Genomic DNA, 18,992 nt, shown 5'->3' with positions numbered 1-18,992 from the left:
TCCTGAGTCTCTGTTCTTTATTCTCCCTACATTTATAAGTGTTATTCCTTCCTGATGAGTGGCCATTTTATCCTTATGAAATATTTCTCTTTATTACTAGAAATATTTGTCTTAAAGTTTGTTTTGTGGATGTTAATATAATTGCCCAAGCTCTCTAGTGGTTACTTTTTACAAAGCATATGTTTTCTTTCTACATTCAACCTATTCTATCATTGAATCGAAGGTGTACTCTTATATACAGTACATATTGCAACATTTTTAACCAGTTTTAACAATCTATGCCTATTGACTAGGTTGTCTGGACTATTCACATTTAGTGTGATTATCAATATTACTGGATTTATATTTGTTATTTTGCTGCATGATTTCTATATGCCTCCTTTTTTTCTTCTACTTGACTATTCCTTGGTGTCAAGTAAATAATTTTTAGGATACCATTATAATGTCTTTGTTAATTATTTCAACTATGTATTTTGAAGTTGTTTTCATACTGTTTGTTTGATGGATAGTGACAGCAATCTTAACTAGTATACAATATTTTAGATTAATACTAATTTAATTCTGGTGAAATAGGGAAATCTATTGAAATATACCTCCATTCTGTCCTTTTTTCTATCATTATTGTATATACTCTATTTTTCTGATATGAACCCCAAAATATAGTGTTATAATTATTTTTATCACGTATGTCTTCAAAGTGTTAAGACAGTAAATTATTTAAAAAACATCTACAGACTATTATATTAACCCACATGTTTACAACTTCTGATGCTTTTTAGTTCTCCATTTGAATTTGAGTAAACTGGAGTCACTATCTTTGATGTTAAAGGACTTCCTCTAATGCTTCTTTTAAGGAGATCTGCTAGTAATGAATTATTTAAGTTTATATATATCTGGAAGTGTTTTTATTTCACCTTCAATTTAGGATATAGATTTTTTTGCTATATAGATTTCTTGGTTCGTTGGGGTTTTTTTGTTTGTTTGCTTTTTGTTTTTCCTTTCAGAACTTTAGGTATGTCATCTCACTGTCTTTTGGCTTCTGCTTTATTTAGAGAAGTCAACTGTTTAATTATATTGATGCTCTCCTGCACATAATGAGTCAATTTTTCTCTTACTCTTTTCAAAATTTTCTATTTATGTTGTTTTTAATACTTCACTATTGTGTGTCTGTGCATGGTTCTTGGAAAGGTGGATTGTTTTTCATCAAATTTATGACTTTTTCAGCCATTATTTCCCTTTCTCTTCTTCTTGAATTTCCATTACTTCTTTGTTGATATATTGGATTGTTATTCTCCAAGTCTCTGAGACTCTTAGTTTTTCTTCTATCCTTTTTATCTCTGTTCTCCAGATTATATTACTTTTATTTATCTCTAGGTCCACTGATTCTTTCTTCTTCCAATTAAAATTGAGCTCTCCATTTTTTAAATTTTAATTAATCTTATTGTCCTTTGCAACTCGAGAAATCCCATTTGTTCTTTTTCATAATTTCTACATACTTCATTGTTTTCATACTTTAAATTTTTGAATGTGATTTCCCTTACTTCTTTGAGAGAGAGAGAGATTTACAACAGTTTTGAAGTGTTTGTCTACTGTTTATTAAACTCATCATGAGGACAATTTTTCTCCTTTTTACTTTTTTGTTTCTTTGAAAATTGAATGTTTTAAATAATATATTGTGACAACAATGGATTTAATTTTTCCACTAAAACATTTCTGTTGTTTTATATTTATTTGTTTAGTATTTTTTTAAAACTAAATTTATTTAATCAGTCTCACTTGCAATGGGTTTATGCTGATATCTCTACGATTTTTCAAAAATAATATTCTTGGTTTTTTTTTTTTTTTTTTTTGCATCTCCTATTCACATGTGCATAACATTAGGACTTTTCCAGGCATGTGAGACTGACCTGGGCTTTCTCCATTCTTTTTATATATATATATATAAAATATATATATATATATATGCTCAGACTTGTATATGCTTGATTCAAGCATGCAATTTTAGGCAAGTAGAGCTATTACTCTCTCAACTCTCCTGTCTCAAAGGTATCATTTCCATCAACAATTTAACCACTACATGTATTATCTACTTCTTCAATCAGTTTCCTTCCAAACAGGAGAAAACCTACTGTTCCTATGGTCTTTCTTGTTCCAATAGAATCTCCATAGAATCTGTGTAGTATTCAAATGTTCTTAACTGAAGTTCAGCAGTTTTTCAAGCATAAATATTTATCAGAATGTTATATGCCTTTGATTAGTTTCCACAAAACTTACTTGGTTGCTTTGCCATTTTTATCTAGCTTCTTATCTAATTTTCAGGGGAAAGGCTTTGCTGATGTTTTCACTAGGCCATCAGCAGAAATTGCCTTAGTTACTTTCTCTTGTGTGTAATATGATATACATTTTCAAAACTATTTTTAGAAATAATGTGAGTCCTATAGTCATGTTATATTTCTCTAGAGATTGTTTGTATTATTTTATCACTAGTCCAGGTAGAGTGGCACTATTGATGAAGATGACTCCAAAATAAGCTGAGATTGGAATTCTCTTGTGTCAGAGTGGGTTAAGGATTTGGCGTTATCACTGCAGCAGCTTGGGTTGCTGCTATGGCATGAGTAAGATCCCTGGCCCAGGAATTTCCACATGCCACAGGTGCAACCAAAAAAAAAAAAAAGCCAAAATTGTTTTGATATCTTACTTGATGCACAAGTGTACTCTCAGGTTGCAGTGACTTATCATTATTTTCTCATACCTTCAACGCTTTGTTATACACCAATTTTATTTTCTTAAACCTGTCATAGAATCAATATGGTTTACTCATCCTTTAGGTCTTCTTCTTTCTGTTTCGGGAAATTACTTAGTTTTGAGGGGTAAAAAGTGGCTCCAAACTCTTCACTGAAAGCCCTGGCTTTAGTGAGACAGTGTTCTTATATTACTTAATTTATCATTAATAGAATCCCAACTGTTTCACCACTATGAAACATTTCTTTCTTTTTTTTTTTTTTTGGTCATTTAGTTTCAGCCATCTTTAAGAAATGCCTATTTTTTCATTTTATTTTTTTCTTTTTTACATTTACTATTAGTATTGTGTTATCTGATTTAAATGTTAGACATCTTGTTTATAATTCTACTAATAATTATCAACACATTTACAATAGTTTGACTTATATTTACTCAATGATAATATAATAAGGAAAATATAATTAATAATGTCTGTTGCAATGATTTTATCTGTACTTTAATTCCACCTCTTTTCCACTATCTGGACTGTTTTAATCTGAAATTATAGAAAATGTTATCATACAAATATGATCAAAGATATTTCTAGGATTTTGCCTTAAACACTGTTCTTATATCTACAAAATTCTATTTTGTTCCAGATGTTTTATTAGTCTCAAGTTTACTATTAGTAGTTTCATATAATGACTTTCTTATTTCAAATAAAATAGCATGTGACTAAATTTTTGTACAGCCAAGTTTTCATGCATGTATGAGAGCAATAGTGAGATATTCTCACACATACAATGGTATGGAGAATAAACCATCCACATGATTCCTGAAAAACAAATATAATCATTAACATGCTTAGCCATACACATTGTGTGTGTGCATCACTCATAGTAATTTAGATTCATTTTTACTTAGCTGAGTTGCAAATATTCACATGTGTAATAATTAATGTTCCTTAAAATCACAACTTTAATAACCATGTAGGATTAAAGTATATAGGTTATTATAATTTATTTAACTATTTTACATGAGGCGAGATAGAAGACTACCTAGGAATATTGGCTCTGGGTACTAATTGCCTGAGGCTTAAAAAATTAGTTAAAAGTGTGAATTCTTCTGTATGTAACTTAAATACTCTGTTCCTCTCCTAAGAATATCTACTTGATAGAGTTGGGAGAGTTAAAAAAAATTAATGCTTTTAAAGTTCACAGAAAAATACCTGGTACCACATAAGTAATAATGTTAACACTTTTCTGTTTTCACTTCTCATTAAACATATTGCTCCCTGAAGTTTATCAAAGCAGATCAGTCTTCTATCTATTGTTGTCATTTTACAGTATCTAGTAGAACATTTCTTGAAATGTCTAGCACTTTAATGACATTCTTCCCTAGTTTACATTACTTATGTTAATTTCTTTCTTTACACACATACAAACAAGTACACATATATATAGGTACATGTATTTGGCCATTGCAATGTGAAATGTTGGGTATGTATGTGTACTCCTGTTGCCAACTCATCTGAAAGTCTCCAGTAGCTTTGCTTGCCCTCTTCACTTTCCATAATTTTTTTTGGCAATATTTTCTACTTTTAAATAGATCATCTGAGCGTATCCTCCATTAATAGACATGTGATTGTTTAGGATTGTGAGAAAAATGTGACCTTACATGCAAATTTTTACTAAGATTTTCTTTAAAAAGTTTAGTCTTGCGTAGGACTCAGTGCACTGCACTAGTCTGAGGTAAAGAGATTCACATACCCACATGCAATTGAAACCCACTTTCAGGCAAAATATTAACTGTAAGAACCTCAGTCCCTGCTAAAACTAAATTACTTTTCTTTTTAAGGAAAGCAAGTTTAATATCATACACATTGATGAAAAAGAAAAAAAAATAGGAAATCAATAGCTACAAGTCTTCTTACACTCAGGGATAAAATATTATCCTTGATTTTTAGTGTTTTCACTATAATATGTCATATCATTTCTTTTTATTCATTTATTATTATTATTTTTTGGGTATCTACTATGTGCAAAACCCTTTTCTAGGTACTGGGCATAAAAAGTGAGTAAAATAGCATCACAGTGCTCACTGAGTTTACGAACTTTGAAGTTTACATTCAAATTGTGGCCTTAGGTTCAGAATTTCCCAAAGGGATTTTGCTTCCTTCTAATTTAACTCTAAGATATGAATCTAGATGACTTTCTAATTGATTCACTCTTTTTGATCTGTTAGGTTTGGTTTTTTTTTTTGACAGCCATAATATTTCCTCAGAGGCTATCACTTTATGATAAGAAAGGTCACACATTTAGAGCTTATCATTAGACTTTACAGCATAAAGCATCCATGTCTTTTTTTAGAGGGAATTAATTCAAAGGACCTGTAAAATTCTTATATCAAGGTTGGTTACTTTATCTTCAGTGGTATATGATGAAATTTTTGATCTGCATTTGTACAGAATAGAACCAATAGTGAGAATATTTGACAAAGCAAGTCAAAATTTCTCTGTCACTGAGAAATAACATGACCTTTTCTTTGAATATAGATACATGGGATTTTATAGGACTTATTCATTATAAGAAAATAAAATACTTAACATCAAGGATTCTTAAGCAATAGTGAATATTTGTTCAACTAACATAAAACCTGATATCCAGAAGGTTCAGGTTTAAAACTGGATGTCAAGTTAGGGATCAGGCTTAACTTTGGAAAGGATCCATAATCTTGTGTGTAATAAGCAAATCATAAAGTCAAAAAACCTTTAGTCATAATCCTTACCAAGTAATTTCACTAATATACCTGGCATATCTAAACACGAAATTGTCAGAATAATTTCCTGATGGAGACTGAAAGAGTATGTGATATGATATGATATATACATTTATGATAAGATATGATATGTATAAAACCTGAAATTTTCCTACAGATGAGTGGCAGAGATTATATTGTAATACAATTGTGCATTACTATGCTACCTTGGTGATGAACTACATAGAAATGGAGAGTAAGTCAGGTGAACCAGGTTCTTCTCCTGAGTCTAGCATGACTAGATGTACAATCTTGGCAAAATTTCTTAACATCTCAAGGCTGTCTGATTTACCTATTGAATAAGACTTGTAACTAGACAAATTCTATGACCATTTATACTGCTAAATATCTAAGTATAGCATTTACTTGTTTTCTCAACAGCAGACACAATACAAATGATCTAGATTTCACTTTTAAAATGACCCAAATATTAGGTACTCAATAAATTATTATATTATAGAAGATATCATTTAATACAAAAGGCTTTAATAGAACACTTATATCTTCCAATTTTAGCAATCCATAAAACTTCAATTTTCTGTTGTCATTGTTGCGCTTTTTGCATGTGGAAGTTCCCGGGCCAGGGATCAAACCTGTGCCACAGCAGTGAGCCAAGCCACTGAAGTGACAACACAAGACCCTTAACACACAATGCCACAAGTGAACTCTTTTAACAACTTTTCTGAGTGAGGATGGACAGACTATTTTGCGACACACAAAATAATTATATTATGTGAGGTATTCATTAAGTGATAATTGTAAGGATTTTATTAAATGTAAATATCAAATCCATAGATATACTCTGCTATATTTCTAACACATGGTTGTCACTCCAAAAACATTTTTAATGAGTTGATAAATTATTAATTGAGATGGAATTTACCATCTGTGTTAAATGTTTTTATTAAAATACAGTTATTTTCAATAAAATTTTATTTTCAGATGTATAACATAGTGATTCAGTATTCTTACTTTTTAAATTTTTTATTATATTGATTTATAATGTCATGTCACCATCTTCTGTGCAGGAAAGTGACACTGCCATACATTTATACACATTCTTTTTTTCATACCATCCTCTACCATGCTAAATCACAAGTGACTGGACAGTCCTTGTGCTATGGAGCAGGACCTCATTGCTTATCCATTCTAAATGTAATAGTTTGCATCTGCTAACCTCAAACTCCCAGCCCATCCCACTCCATCCCTCTCCCCCTTAGAAACCGCAAGTCTGTTTTCTATGTCCATGAGTCTGTTTCTATTCTGTAGATAGGTTTATTTGAGAGTCCACACATAAGTGATATTATATGGTATTTGTCTTTCTCTTCCTGACTTACTTTACTTAATATGATATTCTTTAGTTCTATCCATGTTGCAGCAAATGGCATTGTTTTGTTCTTTTTAATGACTGAGTAGTATTTCATTGTATATATTTGAAACATCTTCTTAACCAATTCATCTGTTGATGGACATTTAGGTGGTTTTCATGTCTTGGCTGTTGTGAATAGTGCTGCAATGAACATAGGGGTGCATGTATCTTTTTCAGTGAAAGCTTTGTCTAGATGTATTCCCAGGAATGAGATTGCTGGATCATATGGTAGTTCCATATTTAGTTTTATGAGGTTCCTCCATACTGTTTTCCATAGTGGTTGTACTAATTTACATTATCTCCAACAGTGTAGGAGTGTTCCCCTTTTCTCATACCTTGTCTTGCATTTATTTGTAGACTTATTAATGATGGACATTCTGATTGATATGAGGTGGCATCTATTGTAGTTTTGATTTTCATTTCTCTAATGATTGGTAATGTTGAGCTTTTTTTTTTTATGTTGAGCATTTTTCCATGTGCCTGTTGGCTATCCATGTTTCTATTTGGAAAAATGTCAGTTTAGGTCTTCTGCCCATTTTTCAACTGGGTTTTTCTACTGTTGAATTTTATGAGTTGTTTGTATCTTTTGGAGATTAAGCCTTGTTGGTTTCATCATTTGAAATTATTTTCTCCCATTTCATATGTTCTCTTCTCCATTTTTTTTTTAATGGTTTCCATTGGTGTGCAAAAGCTTGTGAGTTTGATTAGGTTCTATTGGTTTATTTGTGTTTTTATTTATATTGCCTTGGTGGACTGACCTAAGAAAACATTTGTATGGTTGATGTCAGAGAATGTTTTGCCTATGTTCTCTTCTAGGAGTTTGATGGTGTCTTGTATCATGTTTTAAGTTTTTAAGCCATTTTGAGTTTATTTTTGTGTATGATGAGAGGGTGTGTTCTAGTTTCATTGATTTACATGCAGCTTCCTAGTTTCCCCAACACCACTCGCTGAAGTGACTTTTTCCCATTTTATAATCTTGCCTCTTCTGTCAAAGATCAATTGACCATAGGTGTCTGGGTTTATGTCTGGGCTCTCTATTCCCTCTATTCTCTTCCATTGGTCCATATTTCTGTTTTTGTACCAGTACCACACTGTCTTGATTACTGTAGTATTGTCTGAAGTCTGGGAGAGTTATGCCTCCTGCTTATTTTTTCCCCCCTCAGGATTGCTTTGGCAATTCTGATCTTGTGGTTCTACATAAAGTTTTGGAATGTTTGCTCTAGCTTTGCAAAATATATCATGGGTAATTTGATTCGGATCACATTAAGACTGTAGACTGCTTTGAGTAGTATGGCCAGTTTAACAATATTAATTCTTCCAATCCAGGATCATGGAGTGGTTCAGTATTTTTATAATTATACTCCATTTAAAGTTATTGCAATTAATAGCTATAGTTCCCTGTGTTGTACAATATATATTTGTTGCTTATTTATTTTATACATAGTAATTTGTATCTTTTAATTTGGTATCCCTAACTTGTCCCACTCCATTTCCTCTCCCTACTGGTAACCAGTAGTTTTTTTCCCATATCTGCAAGTCTGTTTCTGTTTTGCTCTATACAATCATTTATATTATTTTTAAGGCATATATATATATATATATATAAAATATCATATTGTATTTTTCTTTTTCTGTATGACATTTTACTAAGCATAATAATCTTTAGGTCCATCTAGCTTGTTGTAAATGACAGAATTTCTTTCTTTTTCATGGCTGAATAGTATTCCATTATTCATCTTCTTTTTTATTTATCTGTTGAGAAACTTTTAGGTTTCTTCTATATCTTGGCAATTGTGAATAAATGCTGCTAAAAAATTTGGCTGCATGTACATTCCCAATTAGTGTTTTCATTTTCTTTGGATGTGAGCTCAGTTATGTAATTTCTGTATCAGATTATAGTTTTATCTTTAGTTTCTTGAGGAAACTGCATGCTATTTTCCACAGTGTCTCTATAAATTTACACTCCCATAAAGAGCATACAAGTGTTCCCTTTTTTCCATATTTTTGCCAGTATTTCTTATTTATGGACATTCTGATAACATGCATCCTATCAGTTATGAGGTATTATTTATTGTTTTGATTTATATTTCTCTGATAATTAGCAATGTTGAGCATCTTTTTACATTCCTGTTAACCAATTGTATATCTTTATTGGAAAAATGTCTATTTAGTTCTGCCCCCTTTTTTTTTTGGATATTGCATTGTAAGAGCTGTCTAAATATTTTTAATATTAACCCCTTATTAGTCATATAATTTGCAAATATTTTCTCCCTTTCAGTAAGTTGTCTTTTCATTGTTTATGGCTTCCTTCACTGTGCAGAATCTTTTATAGTTATACCCTATTTATTTATTTTTTCTTTCATTTCTTTTGCTTTAAGAAATAATCTATAAACATCACTACAGTTTATGCCAAAGGGTGTTATGCCTACATAGTCTTCTAGGATGTCTTTGAACTCTATTTTGCATTTAGGTCTTTGTTCAATTTTTAGTTTATTTTTAATACTGCAGGAGGAAACGTCCTAATCTCATTCTTTTACATGTAGCTGTCTATTTTGTCCCCTTATTTAAGAGACTTATTTAAGAGACTGTTTTTCTCCATTGTATATATTGCCTCTTTTGTCACAGATTAATTTACCATAGCTGTATGGGTTTGTCATAAATGACCTTGATTATGTTGAGAGATATTTCCTCTATACCAACTTTAATGAGAGTTTTTATCATGAATGGACATTTTTTGTCAAGTGCTTTTTCTACATCTATCAAGATGATTATGTGATTTTATCTTTCCCCTTTTGTTAATGTGGTGTATCACATTGATTAGTTTGTGAATATTGAAACCTGCTTGCATCCCTGGAATAAATCCCATTTGATCATATCGCATGTTATTTTTAACATATTTTTGAATTCTACTTGCTAATATATTGAGGATTTTTGCATTTATATTCATCAACCTTGTAATTTCTTTTTTGGTAGTGTCTTTGGTATCAGTAGTGGCTTTGGTATCAGTGTAATGGTGACATCATAGAATAAATTTGGGATTGTTCCATCCTCTTCAATTTTTTGGTGTATTTTGAGAATTATAGGTATTATGTTTTTATATATTTGGTAGAATTCTCCGGTGAAGCTTTCCAGTCATGACTTTTGTTTACTGGGATTATTATTTTTTAATTACAAATTCAATTTCACTTCTTATAATCAGTTTGCTTAGATTGTCTATTTCTTTGTGTCAGTTATTCTAAAAACCCTTATAAATTTTATTCAAATGACATTTGTGAATTATATACACAAATGTGGTCAATCCTCAGTTCTAATGGTTTTTAATAATAGGTCTTGGAACATTAATTTTAAGATTTTTCAGTGCTAAATTGAATTTAAACATGTCTAGGTTGGATTATGGAACTGATATCTTTGCTAATTGTCAGATATCCACTGTGCTCAATAATTGTTCTAGTCTTAAAGAAAAGGAAATTTGTAATCAAAGCTGATTTCCACCTTTAATGGACTTACTATTGGACATTGGGAAATCTCAGTAGTAGACTTACAAGAGCATTGCATTATCACACTTCCAAGGAGAGAAAAAAAATCAGGGAAGAGACCAACAATAAACGTCTGAACTTACAATATTCATTTACTCTAGTTACTCACTTAAAAGTTACTCCAAAGTTCCTCATGAATACAACAAAAAGCAACTCTGGCTAAAGAGAGGTAATTTAAAAATAGTTCCCTTTTTTCTAGTTACTTTTGCCTAAATAATAATTTGAAACAAATTTTAAGAACCACTCTTATTGTGATGACCTTTCAAACAATCTTTATCATCATGATATTTTTTAAAAACATTGTTTTTCATTAAACTTGGGCTTATTACTCCCAATAAATTTATACTTTAAAATCAATCAAAATTATCCATATATCAATAGATACAGTGTGAAAGTTGTTGAGTGATTAATAATATTAATCTGAATTGAGTTTTCTTTATTGGAATCAAACAGAAAGCATACAATCAATGGAGCAGGAAACTTGGCCTACTTCTGCCAGTAAAACTCCTGTCTCATTTTGCCACATTCATACATCAATATTTTTTAAGCCTTTATTATTATTATTATTATCATCATCACCAATAACAAACTCAGTCCCTTTTACCAAAACTTAGGATTTGTCTTTGAAGTTTTTCTTTCCCTTGTCCACTACATTCAATACCTCCATGATTCTCTGTTATATATCTAGAAACAAAACACTATTTAGTATATTCAGTATTAACATCCTAGTCCAAGTAACCAGTGCCTCTTACCTGGGCTACTGCAATCTTCCTCCATCTGATATGTCTGCTTCTCTTTCCCCATTTGTCTAAAATGGCAACATTAATTTCAGTGACTCTCACACTGTTCTTTCTGTCTTTTAACATGCTAAACTTGTTCCTATATCAGGGCTTTTTCACATGCCTTCACTCTCACTTGTTACATTTTCCCAACCTCTCCACCATCTAGAAGTTAGTCTCTAATACATTATTTAATTTTACTTGTATCAGATTTAGAAATCAATACTGGAATAGTGTGAAATGCTATGTTAACGTTCTGTCTCTTCACACAAGAATGTAAGCTCCTAAAGTGTCCTGGTGTTTGGAGAGCATAGTTCATTGATTAAGTACAGCCTGCTTTTATTTTCACTTTATTGCTTAGAAAAGCCCAAAGCACATGGTTCATTAATCAATGAATATGTATTTATTTACTATTTTGGCCATGCCTGAGGCATGAGTAAATTCCCGGGTCAGGGATAAAACCTGCACCACAATCGTGACTCAAGCTGCTTCAGTGACAACACCAAATCCTTAATCCACTGTGCCACAGGAGAATTCCAAGTATTGGTTATTTAGCTGAACTTCTAATTCATGTAGGACATCAGAAAATACTTCTCAAAAGAAATAATACTAAGCTACTTTTTCAAAATTTAGTAGCTGTTAACCATTTATTATGAGAAAGGATATGAACATATGGATGACTATTTGCAAAAAGAGATTTTATAAAACCCAGATCTATTATTAGAAATAAATAAAAATGATGTTATTTTTTCCAAAACACTAAACATAAGTTGTGGGAAATTTTAAACAGTGAATTACACTAGAACTGACTAGATGGACTTGCAAAATGCAAATTTTAGATGACCAACTCTTTTGTGCAGCATATAAATCTAAAATTATCATAAAGAAACAGAAATAAACTTACAGATACACAGAGCAACCTGCTAGATGCCAGAAAGAAGGCGGGTAGGAATGGATAAAGGGGATTAAAAGATACAAACATCTAGTTATAAAATACATCTCATGGGGGTGTAATATATAGCATAACAGGGTATAGTCAATAATACCGAAATGGTTTTGTATGGTGAGAAGTGACTACTAGACTTATCATTGTGATCATCTCATTATATATTTACTTGTCAAATTATTATGTTGTTCACTTGAAACTAACATAATATTGTACATCAAGTATACTTCAGTAAAACATTAAAAATGAATAAATAAAACAATGAAAAATTTTCACATTTTAATTAAAATAATTGAGTATTCTTTGAGTATATTTTTAAAAATTTGTACAAATTCTGTGTAGAAATATTTTTAGTAATATTCTTAAATTAATCCTAAGTATTATGCTTGACTATCCTAAGATACTATTCTTACCGACTTGAATTCAAACTTGTAAATTTAGTCAATAAGCTATTCGTTGTCAATCCTAGTATTCATCAACCCAACCTCATTTTGACAATAAAAAGGACCACCTACTCTACTGCCAAGAAACTGACTCAACCTCATTTATATCGTTTTCCTTTAATTGGCCTTCTGTCTAGATAAAAGCTTATACATTTGTTGCATTTCTCTACAATAACAACAAACTATCACAAAATGAAATTAAGGAACCAGTTTCATTTACTATCATATGAAAAAGAATAAAATACCTAGAAATAAACCTATCTAAGGAGATCACAGAACTGTACTCAGAAAAGTATAAAATAAAGATGAAAACAATTAAATGCGAAAAAGATGGAAATATATTTTGTTCATGGATTGAAAGTGTTAATACTGTTAAAATGATCATATTACCCAAGGCAATCTACAGGTTTTAAGTAATCCTTATCAAAATACTCCAGGCATTTTTCACAAAACTATAACAAATAATTTTCAAACTGGTATGGAAAAACAAAAGATCCTTATAGACAAAAAAATCTTGTGAAAGAACAGAGATGGGGCTTCACTCTCTTTGACTTCAGACTATACCACAAAGATGGAGTAATCCAAACAGTAGTTACTGGTACAAAACAGATACATAGATCAACAGAACAAAATAGACCCACTCACTTATGCTCAATTCATCTACACAAAGGAAGCAAGAATACGCAATGGAGAAATGACAGTCTCTTTAATAAGTAGTGCTATGAAAATTGGACAGCCACTTGTGAAAGAATTAAATTAGAACATTCTCTAACACCATATACAAAAATAAGCTCAAAATGGATGGAAGCCCTAAAAGTAAGAAATATCTCCTAGAAGATAATATAGGCAGAACACTCTTTGACATAAATTATAGCAATATTTTTTGGACATATCTCTAAAGCAAAGGAAATAAAAGCCAAAATAAACAATTCAGACATAATTAAGCTTATAAGCTTTTGCACTGCAAAGGAAATCACCAACCAAAAAGAAAACACACCATAGTGAATGGGAGAAAATATTTGCAAGTGATATGATCAGTATGAGGTTAATATCCAAACCACATGAACAGATAATAAACTCAACACCAGCAAAACAAACAACCTGATTAAGAACTGGGCAGAAGACCTAAATAAACACTTTTCCAGAGAAGATATACAAATGACCAAGAGGAACATGAAAAAGTGCTCATTCACTTATCATCAGGGAAAGGTGATTCAAAATCCTAATTAGATATCTCCTTGCATCTGTCAGAATGACTAGCAACAAAAATAACACATGTAACAAATGTTGGTGAGGTCGTTAAAGGGGAATCTTTTACATTGTTAGTGGAAATGTAAATTGTTACAGCCACTGTAGAAAATAGAAGGGAGTTTTCTCAAAAAAAACTAAAAATAGAACTATCATATGATCCAGCAATTCCACTCCAGGGAATATATCAAAAAACAAAAACCAACAAACAAAAAACTCATAACATTAATTCAAAAAGATTCATTACCCCAATATTCATATAAGCATTATTTTGCAATGACTAAGATATGGAAGAAACCTAAGTGTCCATCAATAGATGAATGAATAAAGAAGAGGCTATGTATTTGTATAGTGGAATAATTTTCAGACATAGGAAAGAACAAAATTCTGCTATTTGCCACAATGTGGATATACCTAAAGAAAATTATGAAGTGAGATGTCAGAGATAGACAGATGATGTATGTTAGAGTTTATATGTGTAATCTAAAATATAAACCAAACTACTGGCTATAACAAAAAAGAAACAAGCACAATATAGAGAAAAAACCAGTGGCTACCAGCAGAGAGAGAAGGAGGAAAGGGCAAGATAGTGGTAGGGGATTAAGAGGTATAAACAATTAGGTACAAAATTATGAAGATATACTGTACAGTACAGGGACTATAGCCAGCATTTTATAATAACTACAAATGGAGTACAACCTTTAAATAAACATATAATATTGTACATCAAATCTATCTTAATAATTTATTTTTAATTATTGAATTTCTCACTTAAAATAATGGATTTTATGACATACTTTGATAAATATTTTTTTAAATGTCATTATGCATGTTTTGTATTTGGTCATTACATCAGCATGCTAAGGCAATTTTTTTTCATGAATCTTGTGCAGAATTTGATTGTTTACACATTCACACAAAATATACTTTTTATTTCTTAAAATTCTCATTCAGAATACTTTTTACTGTCCCCCAGCTCATATGAAGTATTTCAGAATTTGGGAGGTTATTTTTGTCAAGTTAAATTTCCATGCAGTTTCTGGGTAAGATGACCTGATTAAAGAAGATGAAACTACTTAAACTAGTTCATCTAAAGCTTTACTTCTATCTACTGATAATCTCTCCAAAATGTCTTTCTGCTTCTATACCAGTGAGTTGTGTGCCCCTGATGTCATTTCCTGCCATCAACTAATTAATATTTTATCTCTTCCTTCAAATTATCAAGATAAGGATCTCACTGATCATTGACTAAAGGAGGGGAGAACACAAGCACTTCAAGTGCTCCCTCCAGATCCAATCAGTTTATTTCTGGCTTTTGAGTCCTCTGGTTTACTAAGCAATACCTTAAATTCAGAAAAAGTCATGCCACTTGAAAGACAATACAAATTTGTATATTCAAATATAACTAGCCTCTTGGAATTTTATAAATCATGTTTTTCAAGCATAGTGTGGTAGTTTGCCCTCAATCAGCATGGAAAAGTTTATATAAAGAACTTTTAAAATGACATGCTTTGTTAAATTAATGGAAAATTGGAAATGATAAAAATATTTGATCACTTAGAGTAGAAATTTTGAAGTGCTTATGGTTACAAAAATTTTGTAGTGCTAATGATTTTTTTGTAATGCTAATGTACTCATTTTACATTTGCGATACCTTAATTTCAATATTTATCTGATATGTCTGTGTGGTGTTTGAAATTAACTATCTGCTCACTTATGAGACATTGCATCTTAATGCTTATATTTTTCCTAGAATGTTTTGTTGTAATAAATACTTGCTAATTAAATTAATGTACTCATCAAGGAGTACATGTGCATTGTGACTACTTATATCCATTCATCTGCTTTCTAATTGTATTGTCACTCCTTCCCTTACACTGCATGGTGTTGTATAGAAAACAGGGTCTCTAATTTTAAATTTTAAATTTTATACTGCTTACATTTCTGAGATTTTAAGTGTATTTTTAAATGATAGTGAGATTTATAGGATGTATCATATCAACAATTAAGCAAACTGCAGTAACTCTTGGTTCATTTAAGAATGATTTCTGGTATGTCACCATAATGGAAATTAATATCAAAAACACTAAGGAAAGAAATTACTCTCTTAAAAAAAGAGTGCTTATTTAGATAAGAATAAGTATAACAAAGACAGAAAACATTAATAAAATACAGTTATAGTGGAGACATTTAAAATTAAAAGAGAAAAGTGATGGTCTTTGAAAGACTGTATGATATGAAGGAATTTGATTGCAATCTATTGGAAGTATTCTTAAGAATTGTATCTAAAATGAGATTAAAAAAAATAATAGCTTTAAACTTTTATGTCTAGATTTATTCCTACGCTAGAATAGATTCCCTTCTTCTTCCCCTTTACTCTCCTAATTTTTAATTTATTTATTTTTTATTTTTTACTTTTTCCCATGAGAGAAACACTATCTCTATCTTGTGATATGGCAACAAAGACATCCTTTTCTTCTTAGAGAGGACATTCTATATCTTTCAAAGTGGCATTTGTTCACCTTATGTAAATATGAGGAATAGTAATGGAGTTCTGAAAGAAATCTACAGATGTTATAAGATGTTTGCAGGGGAAGTGTAGGTTCTGGGGCCAACTACAGCTGATTCAAATCTTATAAGAAAGTTTAAAGAAATAAACAGTCAAATCATAGTCACTTGGTCAGGGACAGCTGATCCAGAAGTCAATTTAAAGTAATTGACACATTTTGGAAAAGGTGCACCAGGTCATTTTCTTTTATGAAGAATGCTCTAAGGCAATTAGTAATTCCAAATGATAAATATCTTTCTTGTCTTTCTCTCCGCCATAACTCTTGGGATCTAAGATGTTCCATTCCCAAGTTCTAAGATTTGTCCTTTCCGTTGCCTACAAAAAAATCAATGCATTTCATTCCAGTAGCAATAAATTTACTTTTTCAATCATCCCCTTTAAACACTCATATTTTGTCTAGAAATGCCAGAGGTAAGAAGCACAAGGAGATTTTAATGAAACTTATAAATACCTGTGTAGGCCAATGTGGAGGGATTCCTTTACATGGATATATTCCTCCTCTCAGAGGCTATATCAACCAGGCTAGCCTAGATGTTGTTATTAGTGATAAGAAAGATATATCATTTCCAAAAAATGTTAGAGAAGGATCTCAGATTTGTGAAATAGATCCTAATAAATTCCAACCCCTTTGTTTTAATGATTTGCAGAAAGTAGTCAACAGAAGATGTCCCTTTAGATGAACATCCACTTTCAGTAACAAATCTGCCTTACTATAGTGTAAAAACCAGGAGGAGGTGAGGAATCAGAAATCTTTTTGAGTCAGTTTTTGAGGGAGCCCAACCCAACAGTCCATAATATACATGGGTGTGAATGGTAAGGACCATGAAATGTCCATCTAACACCTCAATTATTAGCTCATCATTGTCAGATTTTGGCAATAAATGATCAGATTACAAAAATTCTTTAAAGCCACAAACATGATGTACATTCTTTTCTAGGGCCACATGGTAGCCAGAGTCAACTAAGAGGTTAAATTTTCATGGGTGCTGGTAGAAGACATGATATTCCTAAACTGGAGATGAAGGATGGCTTATTACTCAGGGCAATAGTCGTAGCCAGAGTATTGGTGTTTTTGTTCTATTGCCCTACAGCCCAATTTCCATAGTTGTATAAATAAAAATAGTGCCTGTGCATACAGTAGCTTGTACTACAGGAAAGGAACTCCGATGTTAGAGAACTCAAATCTTTTGTAATGGAGAGTACATTTGCCTTTGCTTCCAAGGAATGCATTATCTTTATGATTCTGGGCTGTTGTAACTGACTTTTCTCTGAAAGGAGGCAGCGATTCTCATAAAACTAAAAGGAAATACGTATTCTTTGGATCAGTCACTATTTCTCTATCTCAAGGATTTTCACTAAAACGAACATCTTTTTTTAAAATTAAAGTATAGTTGATTTACAGTGTTGTGTCATTTTGTGCTGTACAGCATAGTGATCTTTTCATACCTACATATATACTTTTTTCTTATACAATCTTCCATCATGTTCTATCCCATGAGATTGGATATCATTCCTAGTGTTGATCAGTAGGAGCTCATTGCTTATCTGTGGGAGTGGGATGGATGGGGAGTTTGGGTTTAGTAGATGCAAATTAAACAAGGATCCTTGAAGAGATTTTCTAAAACAAAAGAGAGCAAATGTCTTCCTCACAAGACCTGCAAATGGGGGCAGTGATGTGGAACACAAAAATCACGAAAAACCCATGGATAATGGTCTTCTAACACTGTTTTATAGACAGGAATTGAAGGAAGCTTGTATCATCTGCTTGAGCCCTTAATGTTGGACAGTGTAAATTTTTCAGAGTTTTAAGCTATAATTTAAGCTACATTTTATAATTTAAGCTATAATTTCACCACATATATGCAAAGTTTTATATAATTTTAAATTCATGCTTTTTTCATTCCACTTTTACAGTTTATAAGAATCTGTTCTTATTTATCATGAGACCATATGGGGATGGAAGAAACAATTTGTGTCAATGCAAATGTCCAGTTCAGATCACTCTACCTCTACTCAACTCTGGCACAAACTAAAAGGTCTTTTGAATGGGCTCATATTATCTATACCAGTTGAATACCTAATTAATTAATTAAGATTGTAGGCCTCATTTTTTAATTTAATTTAATTAATTTATTTTGTCTTTTGTCTCTTTAGGGCTGCACCTGTGGAATATGGAGGTTCCCAGGCTAGGGGTCAAATTGGAGCTGTAGCCCCTGGCCTACACCACAACCACAGCACATGATCCAAGCTGCATCTGTGATCTACACCACAGCTCACTGCAATGCCAGATCCTTAACCCACTGAACAAGGCCAGGGATCAAACCCACATCCTCTTGGATGCTAGTTGGGTTCGTTAACTGCTGAGCCACGATGGGAACTCCTAGACTTCATTTTTTTATATATAATCTCAGAACTGACAACTTATCCTTGGTTTTCTTATAATAGTTTTTCCCTTTTCCTCAAAAGGGGTAATTCCATAGGCAAAAATTTGTATTATAAGGCTTGTAGTCATCAAATTAAGTTATTATTTTTATGGGCCTCAAACTTCACATAAGTTACAAATG

This window comes from Phacochoerus africanus, chromosome 6 (genome assembly GCF_016906955.1).
Source record: "Phacochoerus africanus isolate WHEZ1 chromosome 6, ROS_Pafr_v1, whole genome shotgun sequence".
Lineage (NCBI taxonomy): Eukaryota > Metazoa > Chordata > Mammalia > Artiodactyla > Suidae > Phacochoerus > Phacochoerus africanus.
The sequence above is the reverse complement of the archived record's forward strand: the minus strand, read 5'-3'. Positions refer to the sequence as shown.